The sequence below is a fragment of the Pongo pygmaeus genome, chromosome Y, assembly GCF_028885625.2.
Source record: "Pongo pygmaeus isolate AG05252 chromosome Y, NHGRI_mPonPyg2-v2.0_pri, whole genome shotgun sequence".
Taxonomy (NCBI): Eukaryota; Metazoa; Chordata; class Mammalia; order Primates; family Hominidae; genus Pongo; species Pongo pygmaeus.
This window is the reverse complement of record NC_072397.2, coordinates 1,283,254-1,304,751: the sequence shown is the minus strand read 5'-3', so window position 1 is coordinate 1,304,751 and position 21,498 is coordinate 1,283,254. Positions and strand designations below refer to the sequence as shown.

General features: G+C 47.6%; 1 protein-coding gene across 1 annotated transcript in view; it reads left to right on the top strand.

The window, feature by feature from the left end:
- The first annotated feature begins 6,146 nt into the window (after nucleotides 1-6,146).
- LOC129025975 (P2Y purinoceptor 8) overlaps nucleotides 6,147-21,498 on the top strand; it is a 65,024-nt gene continuing 49,672 nt past the window's right edge. Inside the window, exon 1 of the mRNA XM_054473507.1 lies at nucleotides 6,147-6,778. The gene's annotated coding sequence lies outside the window, so the exon portion shown is untranslated. The remainder of the gene's footprint in view (nucleotides 6,779-21,498) is intronic.

Genomic DNA, 21,498 nt, shown 5'->3' with positions numbered 1-21,498 from the left:
AATATGATTTATAACCAAATCAAGTATTACATACATACACTGGCACTTTAGCTCAAGGGCAAACTTTAGAAACAAATGATTTTGGACTTTCAAAATTAGACCACAGGGCTGGGTGCAGTGGCTCACACCTGTAATCCCAGCACTTTGGGAGGCCGAGGCGGGCGGAGTACCTGAGTTCAGGAGTTCAAGACCAGCCTGGCCAACACAGTGAAACCTCATCTATACTAAAAATACAAAAATTAGCCAGGTGTGGCGGTGGGCGCCTGTAGTCCCAGCTACTCAGGAGGCTGAGGCAGAGAATCACTCGAAACCAGGAGGCGGAGTTTGCAGTGAGCCAGGATCACGCCACTGCACTCCAGCCTGGGCAACAGAGCAAGAAAGACTCCATCTCAAAAAAATAAAAATGAAGAAAGGCTGCAGGACTTTCACTACCTGTCCTCTTGTTTGCTGCCAAGCCCAGGATAATAGCTGTTGCTTTCTGGTGAGTCCTTTCCTTTGTTAATACAGAAGTTTTCACAGGACGACCTGTTGAGTTCAGCCTAGGAGCTAAGCCCGTCTGAGTTTCCTCAGCACAAAGCTTCAGAGGTGTCCTAGCAACTTCCAGCTTGGAACGATGGCAGCAGTGGCGTTCTCAGGACTTTGAAGCCTCCTTCCCTTTCTTTTTCTTTTCTTTTTTCTTTTTTTTGAGACAGAGTCTCACTCTGTCACCCAGACTGGAGTGCGTGATCTCTGCTCACTGCAACCTCCGCCTCCTGGGTTCAAGTGATTCTCCTGCCTCAGCCTCCCCGGTACCCGAGATTACATGTGTCTGCCACCATGCCCGGCTAATTTTTGTATTTTTAGTAGAGACGGGGTTTCACCATATTGGCCAGGCTGGTCCCGAACTCTTGACCTTGTGATCTGCCCGCCATGGCCTCCCAAAATGCTGGGACTACAGGCGTGAGCCACTACGCCCGGCTGCCTCTTTCCCTTTCTATGGGGAAAGAAGAGGCACGGATCCCACAAATGGCACCAATGAGCCAGCTGCTGACCACCCCAGTACCTGCAACTGGATCTCCTCTTTCTGCCTCTGCTGACACAGTCCAGGGTTATGTATCTTAGAGACAGTGGATCTGGGCTGGGCAGCCCAAGCCCTCCTGGTCATACTCCTCTTCCCTCTGAATGTCCAGCCCGTGACCTCCACAAGCCATAAGCTTCGTGTCTTTCTGACGGGAGCTGTCCCATCTCTGCACAGCTTTGCAAGGCGAAACTACATGATTCCATTACGTAATTACACGATTTCGAGGTGCAAGGACATTACTTCGTTCTTTTTCACTGCTGCATACTGTTCCATGGTGTCTATGTACCCCATTTTCTTATTTATTTATTTATTTATTTATTTTTGGACAGAGTTTCACTCTTGTTGCCCAGGCTGGAGTGCGATGACGCAATCTCAGCTCACTGCAACCTCCACCTCCCGGGTCCTAGTGATTCTCCTACCTTAGCCTCCCTAGTAGCTTGGATTACAGGCACCCGCCACCACACCTGTAGTCCCAGCACTTTGGGGGACCGAGGTGGGCAGATCACCTGAGGTCAGGAGTTTGAGATCAGCCTGGCCAACATGGCAAAACCCCATCTCTACTAAAAATACAAAAAATTAACCAAGTGTGGTGGTGGGCACCTGTCATCCCAGCTACTCAGGAGGCTGAGGCAGGAGAATTGCATGAACCCAGGAGGCGGAGGTGGCAGTGAGCTGAGATCACACCACTGCACTCCACCCTGGGTGACAGAGTGAGACTCCATCTCAAAAATAATAATAATAATAATAATAATACATAAGTGCTGGGATTACAGGCCACATCCTCCTACTCCATCGGTCATCCTCACAGGAAGCTGAAGAAGGTGTCCAAATATTCCTATGACATCCACTTATTTGAACAACACTTGGGCAGAGAGAACATCATAGCTTTCGCTGTGAAGAGCCCATTTTCAAAGGACTCTCTTCCAAATGCCATGTGACCCTGAGTCTGCCTTGGGACAGCTGTTTCACTTCTTTCTGATTTCTGGTTAGCAGTAAAGATAATCAATTCTCATGATTCAGTCCATCCAGTGCAGTGGCTCATGTCTGTCATCCCAGAGTTTTGGGAGGCCAAGGCAGGAGGATGGCTTGAGCCCAGGAGGTCAAGACCAGCCTGGGCAACACAGAGGATCCCATTTCTACAAAAAAAATTTTTTTTTTTTTTGAGACAGAGTCTCGCTCTGTCGCCCAGGCTGGAGTGCAGTGGCACGATCTCGGCTCACTGTAAGTTCTGCCTCCTGGGTTCACGCCATTCTCCTGCCTCAGCCTCCCAAGTAGCTGGGACTACAGGCACCCGCCACCACGCCCAGCTAATTTTTTGTATTTTTTAGTAGAGACGGGGTTTCACCGTGTTAGCCAGGATGGTCTCGATCTCCTGACCTCGTGATCCGCCCGCCTCAGCCTCCCAAAGTGCTGGGATTACAGGCATAAGCCATTACGCCCGGACTCTACAAAAAAAAATTTTTTTTTAAATTAGCCAGGTGCGGCCGGGCAAGATGGCTCACACCTGTAATCCCAGCACTTTGGGAGGCCAAGGCAGGTGGATCACCTGAGGTCAGGAGCTCAAGACCAGCCCGATCAACACGGTGAAACCCCGTGTCTACTAAAAATAAAAAAAATTAGCTGGATATGGTAGCACATGCCTGTAATCCCAGCTACTCCAGAGGCTGAGACAGGAGAATGGCTTGAACCTTGGAGGCGGAGGTTGCAGTGAGCCAAGATTGTGCCACTGTACTCCAGCCTGGGCGACAGAGTGAGACTCTGTCTCAAAAACAAAAAAAAATTAGGTGTGGCGGTATGCTCCCGTAGTCCCAGCTACTTAGGAGGCTGAGGAAGGAGGATCACTTGAGGCTAGGAGTTGGAGGCTGCTGTGAATTATGATCGCACCACTGCACTCCAGCCTGGGTGAGACAGACTGAAAAAAGAAAGAAATGCAAATTATTCTCGAATTCTGTATCTGTGAATTCCTCCACGCACTAACATTTATTTGGAACCCCAAAACCAGGACTCATGATGGTTTTGCAAACGTTCAAAAACAGGCACACAGTGGTGAAAAATGGGGGCCTTCTGGGATCAGCTCACATTGCAAACAAATGTCCTTTTGGGGGTATACTGAGTGCCAGGTGTTTTTACATTTTTGTGCATTTTGTTGGCGATTTCTGCTTCAAATGCCCCACAGGCTGCAGAGCTGCCTAGCATCCCTAACTCCATGAAGACTGCTGTGCATCTTATGGAGAAAAGAGGTGTGTTAGAGACACTTTGCCCAGGCATGAGTTATAATGCCGTTGGCTGTGAGTTCAATGTGAATGCATCCACAATATCGACTCCGGAAGGCTTTTTAAACAGAAACACACGTAAAATCAGGTTATGTATGGATCGGCTGTGAAAAATTTGGGGACCAGAGGTACAAAAGTTACAGGCGTCTAAGTGTGGACTCTTTGCAGGATGGTTTGTATTTGTTAACTCAGTGTTTGCTCCGACTTTATTGACTACGTCTACCGTGAAGAAGGAGGGACTACTGTAATCCTGAAGACAAACACTTCATAAACTGATGAATAGACTCTGCCTTTGATTTTCTTTCCTTTTTTTTTTTCTGAGACAGAGTCTCACTCTGACGCCCAGGCTGGAGGGCAGTGGCGCGATCTCGACTCACTGCAACCTCTGCCTCCCGGGTTCAAGCGATTCTCCTGCCTCAGCCTTCCGAGTAGCTGAGACTGCAGGAGTACGCCACCACGCCTGGCTAATTTTTGTATTTTTAGTAGAGACTGCAACCTCCACTTCCCGGGTACAAGCGATTCTCCTGCCTTAGCCTCTGGAGTAGCTGAGATTACAGGTGTCTGTGACCACACCCGGCTAATTTTTGTATTTTTAGTAGAGACAGGATTTCACCATGTTGGCCAGGCTGGTCTTGAACTCCTGACCTCAGGTGATCCGCCTACCTCGGCCTCCCAAAGTCCTGGGATTATAGGCATGGGGCACCGTGCCCGGCCTTTACTTTATTTTAGATTCTGGGGGTACATATGCCGGTTTGTTACAAGGGTATATTGTGTGACGCTGAGATTTTGGGTATGAATGATGTCTGTGATGTAGCTACTGATCTCAGCACCCAGTAGATAGATTTTCAGCCCTTCCTCTCCCTCCCTCCCCTCTCTAGCCGTCTGTAATACCTCTTGTTCCCATCTTTTTTCTTTTTTTTGAGACGACGTTTTCTCTCTTGTTGCCCAGGCTGGAGTGCAGTGGCGCGATCGCGGCTCACTGCAAGCTCCACCTCCAGGGTTCAAGCCATTCTCCTGCTTCAGCCTCCTGAGTAGCTGGGATTACAGACATGCACCACCATGCTCGAGTAATTTTTGTACTTTTAGTAGAGACTGCAAACTCCGCTTCCCAGGTTCAAGTGATTCTCCTGCCTCAGCCTCCCGAGTAGCTGAGATTACAGGTGTCTGTAACCACGCCCAGCTAATTTTTTTTATTTTTAGTGGAGACAGGGTTTCATCATGTTGGCCAGGCTGGTCTCAAACTCCTCACCTCAGGTGATCCACCCACCTCGGCCTCCCACAGTGCTGGGATTACAGGCGTGAGCCACCACGCCTGGTCTGTTGTTCCCATCTTTATGTCCACGAGTGCCCCATGTTTACCTCCTGCTTATAAGTGAGAACATGTGATATTTGGCCTTCTGTCTGTGTATTAATTCACTTTGGAGAATGGCCTCTGGCTGGATCCAAGTTGCTGCAAAGGAGATGATTTCATTCTTCTTCATGGCTTCACGCTATTCCGTGGTGTCTATGTACCCCATTTTATTATTTTTATTTTTATTTGTTTATTTATTTATTTTTTGAGACAGAGTTTCGCTCTTGTTGCGCAGGCTGGAGTGCAGTGGCGCCATCTCAGCTCACTGCAACCTTCACCTCCCGGGTTCAAGCGATCCTCCTGACTCAGTCTCCCAAATAGCTGGGATTACAGGTGCCCGCCACCACGCAAGCTTATTTTTTGTATTTTTAGTAGAGACGGGGTTTCTCCATGTTGACCAGTCTGGTCTCGAACTCCTGACCTCAGGTGATCCACCTTCATAAGGTGTTTTCAAACAGAAACGCACATAATATAAAGCTGCTTATTGATCTGTTGAAGAAAACACTGTGACCAGGGGCCTGAAGGATTATTTCGATTTTTTTGTTTGTTTGTTTGTTTGAGACAGAGTCTCTCTCTGTTGCCCAGGCTGGAGTGCAGTGGCATGATCTCGACTCACTGCAACCTCTGCCTCTCTGGTTCAAGTCTTTCTCTTGCCTCAGCCTCTCCAGTAGCTGGAACTACAGGCGCCCACCATCACACCCAGCTAATTTTTGTATTTTTAGTAGAGACGGGGTTTCGTCATGTTGGCCAGGCTTGTCTCGAACTCCTGACCTCAATTGATCCTCCCGCCTTGGCCTCCCAAAGTGCTGGGATTACAGGCATGAGCCACCAGGACAGGCCTTTTTTTTTTTTTTTTTTTTTGAGACAGTCTCACTCTGTCACCCAGGCTGGAGTGCAATGGCCTGATCTTGGCTCACTGCAACCTCCACCTCCCAGGTTCACGCATTTCTCCTGCCTCAGCCTTCCCAGTAGCTGGGATTACAGGCATCCACCACCATGCCCAGCTAATTTTTGTATTTTTAGTAGGGACGGGATTTCCCTATGTTGGCCAGGCTGGTCTCGAACTCCTGACCTGAAGTGATCCACCCGCCTTGGCCTCCCAAAGTGCTGGGACTACAGACGTGAGCCACCACACCCAGCCTGGCTTGAGGGATTCTCCCATGTCTTTTCCCTGAGCATTGGTTCAATATTCGCTCATTCTTTGTCGGTGACAGATCCTTCCCTCTCAACCTCCTCCCACGAGTGACAAGAAGCAACCGTTGCTCCTCACGAGCCAGGATGCCAGAGCTCAGAAACCTGGTTCTCACTCGTGAAACTGGCCGATCCCCCATGGGATGTTGAGGATATGAGCCCGCAGCACCCGTGACCAACTGTGAGAGCCGGAATGATCAGTGCCCAAGGTCTGTTCGCTTGTCACCGTCTGGCTGTGTACCAAGAGATGTCGCAATGAGCACAGCTTTAGAGTCTAAAAGGAAACGTGTGCTGTTCTTGTTTTGTTTTGTTTTGTTTTAATTTCAGAAGAAACAGGAATCTGTTCTGGAGAATGCCACAGCTCTTCACCGCTGGTTACAAAATTTAGGAAAATCATTCTCCCTCTTTTCCTCACTCTCAGGGTTGTCTTAGAGCAGGGCCCCCCTGCGAGCCAGTGATACGGAGGTGGGCCGTTAACGGTACTGCCCAGAGACAGAGCGACGTTACTCCAGTGGGCTCAGCCCTGCACATGAGTGTTCAGACGGTTACAGAGGAAATTTCACAGCAGACTTCCTTTCCACCTAAGCCTGAGTGGCAACCGTGGTTGTGCGCTCGGAGGTGGAGTTTGCAGAATTTGCATTCGGAGACGGTTGTGCCAACTGGTGGGTCACCCAGTGAAGCAACCGCCTTTGCAAGGTTGCTGCACAGATGGAACTGGAAGGGCAGCCGTCTGCTGCCCGCGAGCACTTTCTCAAGCACTTTGAGTGGCTACGGCTTGCAAGCTGGTGGCTGGCCCCCTGAGTCCCGGGCTCTGAGGCACGGCCGTAGACTTAAGCGTTGGATCCTGCTACCTGCAGACCCTCTGAGCTCTCACCCGCTACTTCTGCTGCTGCTTCTGCACAGGTGAGCTGCTGAGCTGGCCTTTTATTCTTGTCCTGCATTGTCAGGGGAGAAGAGAGGGTGGCTGGGAGGGTCCGTGTAGGGTGAGAACATGGGGGAAGACGGTGCAAACTCCATGAGGCATGTTCTCCTCACGCTAGAGCAGAGCAGGAGTGCAAATTCCCTGGGAGGAAGACTTTGCACAGCTGCTTCATCACTTAGGGGAGAAATGCTCAAATTTTCCAGGGCTGCAAGCCACCCTTCCTTTAAAAACTCATTCCATGAACTTTGGGAGGCCGAGGCAGGCGGATCACGAGGTCAAGAGATCGAGACCATCCTGGCTAACACGGTGAAACCCCGTCTCTACTAAAAATACAAAAATTAGCCCGGCTTGGTGGCGGGCGCCTGTAGTCCCAGCTACTCGGGAGGCTGAGGCAGGAAAATGGCGTGAACCTGGGAAGTGGAGCTTGCAGTGAGCCGAGATCACACCACTGCACTCCAGCGTGAGCGACAGAGCGAGACTGTTTAGAGAAAAAAACAACAAAAAAAACCTCATTCCATGAAATGCGCCTCTCTTGAGGTTAACCTTAGAGAGGGTAAGCAGCTGCGGCTGCCACACGTAACCCATTTATGCCTGAGGTTGCCGGTTTTTTAATGTTTGCAATGAGACCTTGGCGATGACCTTGAGCCGTGGGATATAAATAACTCCCAAATGCTTAGCGTTCCAATAATGGAACAGTAGGCATAAATTAAATGTGTTTTAAAGCCATTTATGGGTGCCTGGATGAGCACGGTGGCCCCTAGTCACCCCCTCAGTGCCAGGGAGACCCCAGACCCGGGTCTCACAGCCACCTCAGACCTCATTTGTATAGGTCCACTTAGAAACCCCAATTCCTTGGGCCTTGTCAGATCTGCCCCCTAAAAAGCTGAGAAAAGGTGGAGGGAGCTCTTCTGGGAATCCCAGGCCACACACACAAGGCCGGCTGTGGCGCTTTAGGTCCCATTTCTATAAAGAGGAACCATGGTCACGTCGCTCTGTTCCCAAAAACAAAAGGGTTTGTGTGTGTGTGTGTGTGTGTGTGTGTGTGTGTGTGTGTGTGTGGTTGTTTCTTCCCATGTTGTTATCTTTACGTAACGTGGATGAGAAGTCTGAAGCGCGAGAGCCCTAAGTGAAAACCACTGAGGAGCTGAAGCCCGTGGGGAAGCAGGTGCACCTGACTCCGCCGTTCAATCTCTCCTTCCCGTTCCGTTCCTCCTTGCATAGCCCAGTTGACTTTGGCAAGCAGCGCCAGATAGTAGCATATTTTGTGTTTATGGCGGTGACACACGCCTGTAATCCCAGCACTTTGGGAGGCCGAGGTGGGCGGATCACTTGAGGTCAGGAGTTTGAGACCAGCCTGGCCCACATAGTGAAACCCCGTCTCTACTAAAAATACCAAAATTAGCCGAATGTGGTGGCGGGCACCTGTCATCCCAGCTACTCAGCACGCTAAGGCAGCAGAATCACTTGAACCCAGGAGGCGGAGGTTGCGGTGAGCCAAGATCGTGCCACTGCACTCCAGCCTGGGTGACAGAGTGAGACTCTGTCTCAAAAAAAAAAAAAAAGGAATTATCCCACGTTGGAAAAACAGTACTTTCATTTAGGCACTGCCAGACAGGTGCCAGCATCCTACGTGCACCAGGATGCTGCCCCTTTTCCCAAATATTGGCGTCCCCCACCCCCAGGGGGACAATTAGGTCAGAGGCTGAGAGAGGTGTGCATGGGCCTCACAGGACGGTGGGCAACCCTGTGTTAGTAACAGCACGTGCTTTTCAGATGCCTTCTGCCAGGTCCTCACCTGGCTGCACCATTCAGACTGACCAACCTTGGGGTGGGTGGGAGAGGTGAGGTCCCCTTGGAGAACCACAGACACGCTCCCTCCCTCCAACCCTACTCACACTGCAGTTCTGAGTTTGTCCCTTAAGGTTCTGGGGGAGAAGCGATGGCTTAGGATTAACAACAGCAGAATAGCTGTTGACAGTAGCACATAGGTACAGCCCAGGGCTTGGAGAGGCCCCTTCCCTGGGCAGATGGCCCCCTCTCGTCTGAATCTCTCTCCTGCAGCCCTCTCCTTCAGCCCTGCCTCTCCATCAGCGCCTTCTTGTTGGCTGTGTCTGGGCATGGTCCCCAACCTCCCTCCCACAGCCCCTCTTCTGTCCCTAGAGAAAGTGGGGTGGGTGGGGCAGGGTCCAGGGATCCCAGTGTCCACCTGGAACCCTGCTCTTCCTCTCTCGGGTTAGGAGTTTCTGCACGGCCCCTGGGAGACACACGACCCCCTGCCCACACGTGTTAAGGTACGGAAAGGGCGTGGGCGGAATGGGTGGCCCCAGGATTACCCCCAAGGACCAGACTGAGCTCAGGGGACTCCAGGGAGGGTTCTGCGGTTCACACCGTCGCTCCCTAGCGACGCAGTATCTGTGTTCATTTAGGATAAAGCAACAGATACACCTATCTGTGTGTGTGTGTATATATATATATGTATTACATATATAATTATATAAATAATTATATATAAATAATTATATATAAATAATATAGAATATATAAATAATAATTATATAAATATATAATATATGTAAATATATTATATAAATAATAAATGATCTATGAATAATAAATATGTAAATATATAATATATGTAGATGTGTAATACATAAATAATAAATAATATATAAATATATTATATATTTAAGTAATAAATATATAATATATTATATATTTAAGTAATAAATATATAATATATTATATATTTAAGTAATAAATATATAATATATTATATATTTAAGTAATAAATATATAATATATTATATATTTAAGTAATAAATATATAATATATTATATATTTAAGTAATAAATATATAAATATATACTATGTAAATAATAAATAATATATAAATATATAATGTATTTAAATAATAAATATATAAGTATATAATATATAAATAATAAAATATAAATATACAATATATTTAAATAATAAATATATAAATATATAATATATTTAAATAATAAATATATAAATATTTAATATATAAAAATAAATATATAATACATAAAAATACATAAATATATATTGAAATAATAAATATGTAAATATATAATATATGAATATATTTATTACTTATGGCTCCAATCTCTTTTATTTGCCTCAAGAAAGCACACTCAGAAGATTTTTTTCAGAAGTCGATGTGTGTTTTTGTTGGTTTGTTTTACACTTTTTACTTCCGTAGGTTTTGGGGAAAGAGGTGCTATTTGGTTACACGAGTAAGTTCTTTAGTGCTGATGTGTGAGATTGCGGGGTATCCATCACCTGAGCAGTATACACTGAACCCAATTTGTGGCCTTTTATCCCTCATCCTCTCCCCAATCTTTCCCCTGGAGTTCCCAAAGTCCCTTGTGTCATTTTTTTTTCTTTTTTTCTTTCTTTCTTTTTTTTTTTTTTTTTTTGAGACGGAGTTTCACTCTGTTGCCCAGGCTGGAGTGCAGCGGTGCGATTTCGGCTCACTGCAACCTCCTCCTCCTGGATTCAAGCAATTCTCCTGCCTCAGCCTCCTCCTGAGTAACTGGGATTACAAGCATGTGCCACCACACCTGGTTAATTTTTGTAGTTTTAGTAGAGACGAGGTTTCACCATGTTGGCCAGGCTGGTCTCAAACTCCTGACCTCGTGATCTACCCGCCTCGACCTCCCAAAGTGCTGGGATGACAGGCGTGAGCCACTGCGTCCAGCCATTGTGTCATTCTTATGCCTTCGCATCCTCATACCTTAGCTCTCACTTATGAGTGAGAACATACGATGTTTGGTTTTCCATTCTTGAGTTGCTTCACTTAGAATAATAGTCTCCAATCTCATCCAGGTCACTCCAAATGCTATTCTTTTTCATGACTGAGTAGTATTCCATCATATATATATGTGTATATATATATATATATACACACACACATCATATACATATGTATATATATACACATCATATATACATATATACATATGTGTGTATATATATATATGGCACACATATATATGACATATATGTGTGTGTCTTTGTGTGTGTGTCAGTGCCGGCATTTATATATATAAATATACCACAGTTTCTTTATCCACCTGTTGATTGATGGGCGTTTGGGTTGGTTCCACATTTTTGCTATTGCAAATTGTGCAATTTGCACAGGCTATAAACATGCCTGTGCAAGTATCTTTTTCGTATAATGACTTACTTTCCTCTGCGTAGATATCCAGCAGTGGGATTGCTGAATCAAATGGTAGTTCTACATTTAGCTGTTTAAGGAATCTCCACACTGTCTTCTTTAGTGGCTGTACTAGTTGACGTTCCCTCCAACAGTGCAGACATGTTCCCTGTTCGCCACATCCACACTAGCATTTGCTATTTTTTGATGTTCTGATTATGGCCATTCTTGCAGGAGTGAGGTGGTATCACATTCTGGTTTTGATTTGCATTTCACGGATCATTCGTGATATTGAGCGTTTTTTCATGTCCCTGAGCCGGGCTGGGACCTTGAGGGCTGCGTTGATTCTTTTGTGCAGATTGCTGTGCTCCAGGGGAAGGGTGCTGGTGCCCTGACCAGAGGGACGTTGTGGAAGCAGGATGTGTGATTTTCTAGCCAAGGAGGTCTCCATGGGAGGGAGGAGTCCTATGAGACTCTCTATGGCTGGGAAGGGAGTGGCACGGAGAGAAGCAGGTGTCAGGCACCAGGCTGTGTTGGTTTCGGATGATGAGTTGGCGGAGTGGCAATGTGCTGTCCAGGCTCCCCAGGAGTTCATGAGCTGGGGGTGGGCTGAGCATGCTGATCCCTTGGGCTGGGCACCGTCAGTCTGGAAGGGGGCCTGGACATTGTTTATGGGGGACTCTCTAAGCAGGGGGACCCCTGATGGAGACGGCATGCAGGAAGATGGGGCTAGGACAGATCTTGGGATAGAACCAATCATGAGACACAAAAGGCACAGGCTGTCTGCTGGGGCATTAGTGACATTTGGGGCAGGGGAATTCCCTGTGGTAGGGCCATCCTGGGGACTGTAGGGTGTTGAGCAGTATCCCTGAGCTCCAGCCCCAAGGTGCCAGGAGCACCCACAGTTGTGACCATCAGAAATGTCTCCAGATATTACTCAATGTCTCCAGGTAGCAAAATCACCTGCTTATCTGTCACTGTCTTAAAGATAGATGGGGGACAAATTAGATAAACAGATAGATAGACAGATAGATAGATACATAGATACATAGATAGATACATACAATCGATGAATAGATACATAGAATAGATAGATAGATACATATATACATACATACATAAATTAGATAGATACATACATATATACATGGATAAATAGATTAGATAGATAGATACATAGATACATACATAGATAGATGATAAAGAGACACATAGATAGATGAGAGATAGATAGATAGAATAGACACATACAGACATAGATATAGATAGATAATGGTGATGATAGAGAGATAGAGAGATAGATAGAGATAGAGATAGATAGAAAAGATACATACATAAATTAGATAAATAGATATATACATATATAGATTAGATAGATACATACATACATACATGGATAAATAGATTGGATCGATAGATATATAGATACATAGATTAGATAGATGATAGATTAGAGAGATACATAGATAGAGATAGATCAATAGGATAGATAGATACACACATACATATAGATAGATAATGGTGATGATAGAGAGGGAGATAGATAGATCAATCAGATAGATAGATAGATACATAGATAGAATATATACATACATACGTATGTACATAAATTAGATACATATATACATACATACATAGATCAGAGAGAATATTGGGGACTAGAGAGATTATTGGAGACCAGAGGGATTGTCGGGGATCCAAGAGATGATTAGAGACCAGAGGGATTGTCGGGAACCAGAGAGAATATTGGGAATCAGAAAGATGATTGGGGACCAGAGAGAATATTGGGAATCAGAGAGAATATTGGAATCAGAAAGATGATTGGGGACCAGACAGATTATTAGGGACCAAGGAGGTAATTGGAGATCAGAGAGAATATTGGGGAGCAGGGAGATTATTAGGGACCAGAGAGATTACTGGGGACAAGAGAGAACATTGAGACTCAGAATATTGAGGCTCAGAGAGAATATTGACATCTCAGAGAGTACTGGGGATCAGGGAGGTGACTGGGGACCAGAGAGATTATTAGGGACCAAGGAGATGATTGGGGACCACAGAGAATATTGGGGATCTGAGAGAATACTGGGGACCAGGGAGATTATTGGGGGCAGGAAGATTATTGCAGACCAGATAAAATATTGGGGCTTAATGAAAGTATTGGAAATTAGACAGGCTTTGGGAGTTAGGCAGGATTTGGGGGACTAGAGAGATTTTGGGGAACCAGAAAGAATACTGCAGACTGGAAAGATTATTGTGAACTGCAGAGAATATTGAGGATTAGAGAGAATATTGGCAGCCAGGGAGATTATTGAGGGCCAATGGGAATGTTGAAAACCAGACAGATTTTTGGGCACCAAACATATTTGGGGGGACTGGAGAGATTTTAGGGAACCACAGAGAAGATTGGGGACAAACAAGATGATCAGGGCCCAACAAGGATATTGAGGATCAGGGAGACCACTGGGCCCAGCAGAATATTAAAGACCAGAAAGATTTTGGGGAATCAGACAGGTTTCGGGGGACTAGGGAGCTTTTGGAGGAATCAGAGAATATTACAGACCAGAGAGATTATTATTATTATTATTATTATTATTTATTATTTTTTTTTGTGATGGAGTCTCGCTCTGTCACCCAGGCTGGAGTGCAGTGGCGTGGTCTCGGCTCACTGCAAGCTCCGCCTCCTGGGTTCACGCCATTCTCCTGCCTCAGCCTCCCAAGTAGCTGGGATTACAGGCGCCTGCCACCATGCCTGGCTAATTTTTGTATTTTTAGTGGAGACAGGGTTTCACCATGTTGGCCAAGCTGGTTTTGAACTCCTGACCTTGTGATCCGCCCGCCTTGGCCTCCCAAAGTGCTGAGATGACGGGCGTGAGCCACCGTGCCTGGCCAAGATTATTTTTATTTATTTTTTATTTTTTTTGAGACGGAGTTTTGCTGTTGTTGCCCAGGCTGGAGTGCAGTGGCGCAATCTCAGCTCACTGCAACCTCTGCCTCCCAGGTTCAAGCAATTCTCCTGCCTCAGCCTCCTGAGTAGCTGGGATTACAGGTGTGCACCACCACGCCCGGCTAATTTTTGTATTTTTAGTAGAGACGGGGTTTCACCATGTTGGCCAGGCTGGTCTCGAACTCCTGACCTCAGGTGGTCTGCCCACCTCAGCCTCCCAAAGCACTGGAATGACAGGCGTGAGCCACTGCATGTGGCTGAGAGATTACTAAGAACCAGAAAATATTGGGGACCAGGGAGAATATTGGGGGCCAGATATTACCGAACCAGAGACACGTGTGAAGATTGAACTTCCCTTAAATCTTCTGAGACCTCGCTTGAGTCTGAGTATGTTTCCTGTTAATATTACCTAGCCCCACAGGCTCAGGCAGAAGGACCCTGACACCAGGCTTCTTCTCTGCCCGAGCTCAACAGACTCACTCACTGCAGATCCTCTTTTCCCACCGAAATTAGTTTTCATTTTGCTCAGAGCCCTCAGATGACTTCCTTAATACCTACCAGTTCATCCTGAGACTCTGGAGGGCGGAACAGCAGTCTAAGGCCATGTACTGGGGGCTGCCCACAAGGCACACAGAGGCAGACAAGGCTGGGGGTGTTTGTGGGATAGGGCGGGGGCCCAAGCTGAAGGCTGCTACCATAAAGGACCATAGACGAGGTGGTTTAAACGCCAGACTTTGATTCTCCTGGAGGCTGGACATCAGGTGTGGACAGGGCTGGTTCCTCCTGAGGCCTCTCTCCTGGGCTTGTAGACTCCGTCTTCTCCCTGTGTCCTCACGGTGTTGTCCCTCTGTGTGTGTCTGTGTCCTCTTCTCCTCTTTTTATGAGATGTCTTAGTCCATCTCAGGCTGCTATCACAGAATACCATAGACTGGGTGGCTTAGAAACAACAGACATTGATTCTCCCACAGTCCTGGAGGCTGAAAATCCAAGAGTAAGGTATGGGCAGGGCTGGTTCCTCCTAAGGCTTGTCTCTTTGGCTTGTAGATGCTGTTTTCTTCCTGTGTCCTCACAGAGTCGTCCATCTGTGTGTGTCTGTGTCCTCACCTCCTCTTGTTATGAGGTGTCTTAGTCCACTTCAGGCTGCTAACACAGAATACCATAGACTGGGTGGCTTATACACAACAGACATTGATTCTCCCACAGTCCTGGAGGCTGGAAGTCTGAGATCAATGAATGGGCAGGGCTGGTTCCTCCTGAGGCCTCTCTCCTTGGCTTGTGGATGACGTCTTCCCCCTGTGTCCTCACAGGGTCGCCCCTCTGTGTGTGTCTGTGTCCTCATCTCCTCTTCTTATGAGATGTCTTCGTCCATTTCAGGCTGCTATCACAGAATACCATAGACTGGGTGACTTATACACAACAAACATTGATTCTCCCACAGTCCTGGAGCTGGAGGTCTGAGATCTAGGTGTAGGCAGGGCTGGTTCCCTCTCTCCTTAGCTTGGAGATGCCATCTTCTCCCTGTGTCCTCACAGAGTCATCCCGCTATATCTGTGTCCTCATCTCCTCTTCTTATGAGGTGTTTTAGTCCATCTCAGGCTGCTATCACAGAATACCATAGACTGGGTGGCTTAGAAACAACAGACATTGATTCTCCCACAGTCCTGGAGGCTGGAAGTCTGAGATCCAGGTGTGGGCAGGGCTGGTTCCTCCTGAGGCCTCTCTCCTGGGCTTGTAGACACCATCTTCTCCCTGTGTCCACACAGGTTGTTCTCTGTGCTTATATTTGTGGGAGAGGGGTGAAGCAGGGAGGAATGGAGGGAGGGAGAGAAGGAGGGAGTACATGGATGTTCTGCGGTCTTTTCCTGTTTTTTTTCTTTGTTGTTGTTTTGTTTTGTTGAGGTGGAGTTTCGCTCTTGTTGCCCAGGCTGCAGTGCAATGGTGCGATCTTGGCTCATTGCAACCTCCGCCTCCTGGGTTCCAGCAATTCTCCTGCCTCAGCCTCCTGAGTAGGTGGGATTACAGGTGCTTGCCACCATGCCCGGCTAATTTTTGTTTTGTTTTGTTTCGTTTTGTTTTAGTAGAGACAGTGTTTCGCCATATTGGTCAGGCTGGTCTCGAACTCCTGACCTCAAATGATCTACCCCTTTTGGCCTCCCAAAGTGCTGGGATTACAGGCATAAGCCACCATGCCTGGCCCTCTTCCTGTTCTTATAAGGAAACTTGTCTCATCATGGAGCATCTCTGCTGTAAACTCATCTCACCCTAATCTCCCCCAAAGCTCTCACCTCCTGGCAGCATCCTGAGGCTTAGGGTTGAAACCTATATATTTTGGGGTGATATAAACCTTCAGACAATAGCAGGGAGTAAGAGCCAGAGGGTATAGGATTTCCTTTTGGGGTGATGAAAATATCCTAAATGGCCGGGTACAGTGGCTCTCGCCTGTAATCCCAGCACTTTGGGAGGCCGAGGCGGGCAGATCACGTGAGGTCGGGAGTTCGAGACCAGCCTGGGCAACATGGAGAAATCCCATCTCTTCTAAAAATACAAAATTAGCTGGGTGTGATGGCGGGCACCGGTAGTCCCAGCTACTCAAGAAGCTGAGGCAGGGGAATCGTTTGAACCCGGGAGGTGGAGGTTGCGGTGAGCAGAGATTGTGCCATTGCACTCCAGCCTAGGCAACAAGAGCAAAACTGTCTCAAAAAAAAAAAAAAAACCCAAAAGAAAATATCCTAAAATAGACTGTGGAGTGTTTGCACAACTCAATGTTCTAAACCCAATGAACTGTAGATGGGTGAATTGCATGCTATAGGAATTCTATCTCTACAAAGTTGTTTTTATCTTTAAAAAATAATAATAAAAAAAGAAAAGAAAAAGGCAGGTTGGGCGCGGTGGCTCACGCCTGTAATCCCAGCACTTTGGGAGGCCGAGGTGGGTGGATTGTTTGAGGTTAGGAGTCCCAGACCAGCCTGGGCAACTCGGTGAAACCCCGTCTCTACTAAAAATACAAAAATTAGCTGGGTGTGGTGGTGGGTACCTGTCATCTCAGCTACTCTACTCAGTAGGCTGAGGCAGGAGAATTGCTTGAACCAGGGAGGCTGAGGTTACAGTGAGCTGAGGTAGCATCACTGCACTCCAGCCAGGACAACAGAGCAAGTCTCTGTTAAAGGGAAGGGAAGGGAAGGGAAGGGGAGGGGAGAGGAGGGGAGGGGAAGGGGAGGGGGACGGGGAGGGAAAGGGAAAGGGAGGGAAGGGAAGGAAAGGGAAAGGGAAGGAAAGGAAGGGAAGGGAAGAGAAGGGAAGGGAAGGAAGGGAAGGGAGGGAAGGAAAGGGAAGGGAAAGGGAAGGAAAGGAAAGGAAGGGAAGGGAAGGGAAGCAAGGGAAGGGAGGGAAAGAAAGGGAAGGGAAGGGAAGGAAAGGGAGGGGAGGGGACGGGAGGGGAGGAAAGAAAAGGGAAGGGAGGGGAGGAAAGGGAAGGGAAGGGAAGGAAGGGAAGGGAAGGGAAGGGAAGGAAGGGAAGGGAAAGGAAGGGAGGGGAGGAAAAGGAAAGGAAGGGAGGGGAGGAAAGGGAAAGGAAGGGAGGGGAGGAAAGGGAAAGGAAGGGAGGGGAGGAAAGGGAAGGGAAGGGAAGGGAGGGGAGGAAAGGGAAAGGAAGGGAAGGGAGGGGAGGAAAGGGAAGGGAAGGGATGGGAGGAAAGGGAAGGGAAGGGAAGGGAGGGGAGGGAAGGGAAGGGAGAGGAGGGAAGGGAAGGGAAGGGAGGGAAGGGAAGGGAGAGGAGGGAAGGGAAGGGAAGGGAGGGGAGGAAAGGGAAGGGAAGGGAGGGGAGGAAAGGGAAGGGAAGGGAAGGGAGGGGAGGGAAGGGAAGGGAGAGGAGGGAAGGGAAGGGAAGGGAGGGAAGGGAAGGGAGAGGAGGGAAGGGAAGGGAAGGGAGGGGAGGAAAGGGAAGGGAAGGGAAGGGAGGAAAGGGAAGGGAAGGGAAGGGAAAGGAGGGGAGGGGAGGGAAGGGAAGGGAAAGGAAAGGAAAAGGAAGGGAAGGGAAGGGAGGGAAGGGAGGGGAGGGAAGGGAAGGGAAAAGGAAAGAGAAGGGAGGGAAAGGAAGCAAAGGAAAAGGAAAAGAAAAGGGAAGGAAAGGAAAGAAAGGAAAAGGAAAGGGAAGGAAAGGAAAGGAAAAGGGAAGGAAAGGGAAGGAAAGGAAAGGAAAGAAATGGAAAGGAAAAGGAAAGGAAAGGGAAGGGAAGGAAAGGGAAGGAAAAGGAAAAGGAAAGGAAAGGAAAGGAAAGGGGCAAGTGTCCATACCAAGCACAGAACCCAGCTGTGGTAGGCAGAAGAGCCAGCCTGAGCAGACATCAGGATTAAACAGAATTGTACTTACCTGTGCAGGTGTTGGGTGCAGGAAGATAATCCATCTTGGTTTGCCCTGGATTTATAAGGTATTTTCAGGACACAAGAACCTCAGGGCTAAAAGTGGGACAATTAAATGAAAATGGGCACAAGTTGTTAGACTATGTGTAGTGGATTAAATGGTGCGTACCCGCAAAAGATAGGACCATGTCCTAACCCACTGGAACCTGGAAACAGGCCTTTGTTTGCTGAAAAAGTCTTTGAAGATGTGATTTAAGGGTTTGGGATGAGATCATCCTGGATTAGGGTGGGCCAAAAATCCAATGACAGGTGTCCTTATCAGAGACAGAAGAGGAGACACAGACACAGAGGATGAGGCCATGGGGAGACAGAGGCAGAGACTGGAGTGATGCGGCCACAAGCCCAGGGATGCCTGGAGCCCCCAGGAGCTGGGAGAGGCACGAAGGATCCTCCCTTAGAGCCTCCAGAAGGAACTGGATACAATTGTAGTGGATTGAATAGTGGCCACCAGAAGCATTTGTCCATATCCTAATGCTCAGAGTCTGTAAGACCTTATTTGGAAATAGGGTCTTTGCAGATGTGATTAAGTTAAGGACCTTGAGATTGGATCATTCTGGGTTAGAGTGGGCCCAAAATCCAATGACAGGTGTCCTTGTAAGAGACAAGAGGAGACACAGACACAGAGGAGAAGACCACGTGCAGATGGAGGCAAAGACTGGAGTGATGCAGCCACAAGCCCAGGGATGCCTGGAGCCCCCAGGAGCTTGGAGAGGCAGGAGGGATCCTCCCCTAGAGCCTCCAGAAGGAGGATGGTTGATATGGTTTGACTATATCCCCACCCAAATCTCACCTGGAATTGTAATAATCTTCATGGGTCTATGTTTATTGCAGCACTATTTACAATAGCAAAGACTTGGGACCAACCCAAATGCCCATCAATGATAGACTGGATAAAAAAAAAAATGTGGCACATAGACACAATGGAATACTATGCAGCCATAAAAAAGGATGAGTTCATGTCCTTTGCAGGGACATGGATAAAGCCAGAAACAGTCACTCTCAGCAAACTAACACAAGAACAGAAAATGAAATGCCACATGTTCTCACTCATAAGTGGGAGTTGAACAATGAGAACACACAGACACAGGGAGGGGAACATCACACACCGGGGCCTGTCAGGGGGTTGGGGGCAAGGGGAGGGAGAGCATTAGGACAAATACCCAATGCATGTGGGGCTTAAAACCTAGATAAAGGGGTTGACAGGTGCAGCAAACCACCATGGCACATGGATACCTATGCAACAAACCTGCACGTTCTGCACATGTATCTCAGAACTTAAAGTAACATTAAATAATAATAATAACAATAATTTCCACATGTCAACGGCAGGATCAGGCAGAGATAATTGAACCTTATGGGCAGTTTTCTCCCATACTGTTCCTGTGATAGTAAATAAGTCTCAGGAGATCTGATGGTTTTATAAAGGGGACTTTCCCCTTTTCTCTTGCCTGCCACCATGTAACACGTGACTTTTCTTCTCCTTTGCCTTCCGCCATGATTGTGAGGTCTCCCCAGCCATGTGGAACTGTGAGTCCGTTAAACCTCTTTCCTTTATAAATTGCCCAGTCTTGGGTATGTCTCTTTTTTTTTTTTTTTTTTTTTTTTGGGAGATGGAGTCTTGCTCTGTTGCCCAGGCTGGAGTGCAGTGGCATGATCTCAGCCCACTGCAACTTCCACCTCCCAGGTTCAAGCAATTCTCCTCCCTCAGCCTCCCGAGTAGCTGGGATGACAGGTACCCACCACCACGCCTGGCTAATTTTTGTATTTTTAGTAGAGATAGGGTTTCACCATGTTGGCCAGGATCGTCTCGAATGCCTGACCTCAGGTGATCCACCCGCCTTAGCCTCCCAATGCGCTGGGATGACAGGCTTGAGCCACTGCGCCCAGCCAGGTATGTCTTTATTAGCAGTGTGAGAACAGACTAATACCATGGGCCTACCTGCACCTTAATCTCAGACTCTTCACCTCCAGGACTGGGGGATGATGAATTTCTGTTATTTAAGTACGCCCAGTGTGGGGTCATTGTTTGCTATACCCCCAGGACACTCTTACACATGAGGAGACCCTGGACAGGAGACCCCCCAAGCCTGGGAGCCTCTTCTCTTTGCTTACATATCTGGTGTGATGAGCCCTGGACAAAGGAGCTAGGAAAAAAGGCAGGGGAGTGGGTGGGCCCCCATATCACCAAAGGCAGAACACTTGCTCACCTGGAATTCCAGAAGGACACACCTGGCCACTGTGGATGTTGTCAGGCAGTGATGTGGGACAGATGAGAGGACTCAGGTGGGGGAAGTTATAAAGCAGGAGGCCATGTGTCGATCAGGAAGAACTCTCAGACAACAGACAGCTAAGAGAATTGTGTCTGGAGCCCCAGAAGGGACCCAGCTGGCCATCCGTAGACATGCTGTTGAAGGCAAGTGCTCAGTGCCATCAACAGAACAGAAGGTGTCAACTTAAAATCTCGAGATCGGTTGGGCAAGGTAGCTCCTGTCTTTCTCCCCAGTGCTTTGGGATGTTGAAGTGGGAGGACGGTTTGAGCCCAGGAGTTGGAGGCTGCAGTGAGCTGTGATCACACCACTGCATTCCAGCCTGGGTGACAGACCGAGATCTCGTCGCTAAAGGGAAAAAAATGACAAGATGTACACATTTGGAGAGGAGAGCTTGATTTGTGTAGCCTAACAGGCTGGGAAATGTAGCCTCTGGCAGAGACTAAAAATAGACATTTCAAAGGAGAAAAGACAGAGATGGGAATTTATGTTGAATGAGATGACCAAGCATACTTGTATTCAACGGGTTACAGGAGGAGCTCTGAATTTTAATGAAGGGTGTCCTGACACGTGGATACAGGACAAACAAGCGTGTGACAAAAGTTCCATGTTCACTTGGGGGTGGAAACTTTTAACACTTAATGCATCACAATGAGGCTATCTATATCAAAAGGTGTTCTCTTTTTTCTTTTCTTTTTTTTTTTTGACACAGTCTCACTCTGTCGCCCAGGCTGGAGTGCAGTGGTGTGATCTCGGCTCACTGCAACCTCCGCCTCCCAGGTTCATGCCATTCTCCTGCCTCAGCCTCCTGAGTAGCTGGGACTACAGGCACCTGCCACCACATCCAGCTAATTTTTTTGTATTTTTTAGTAGAGACGGGGTTTCA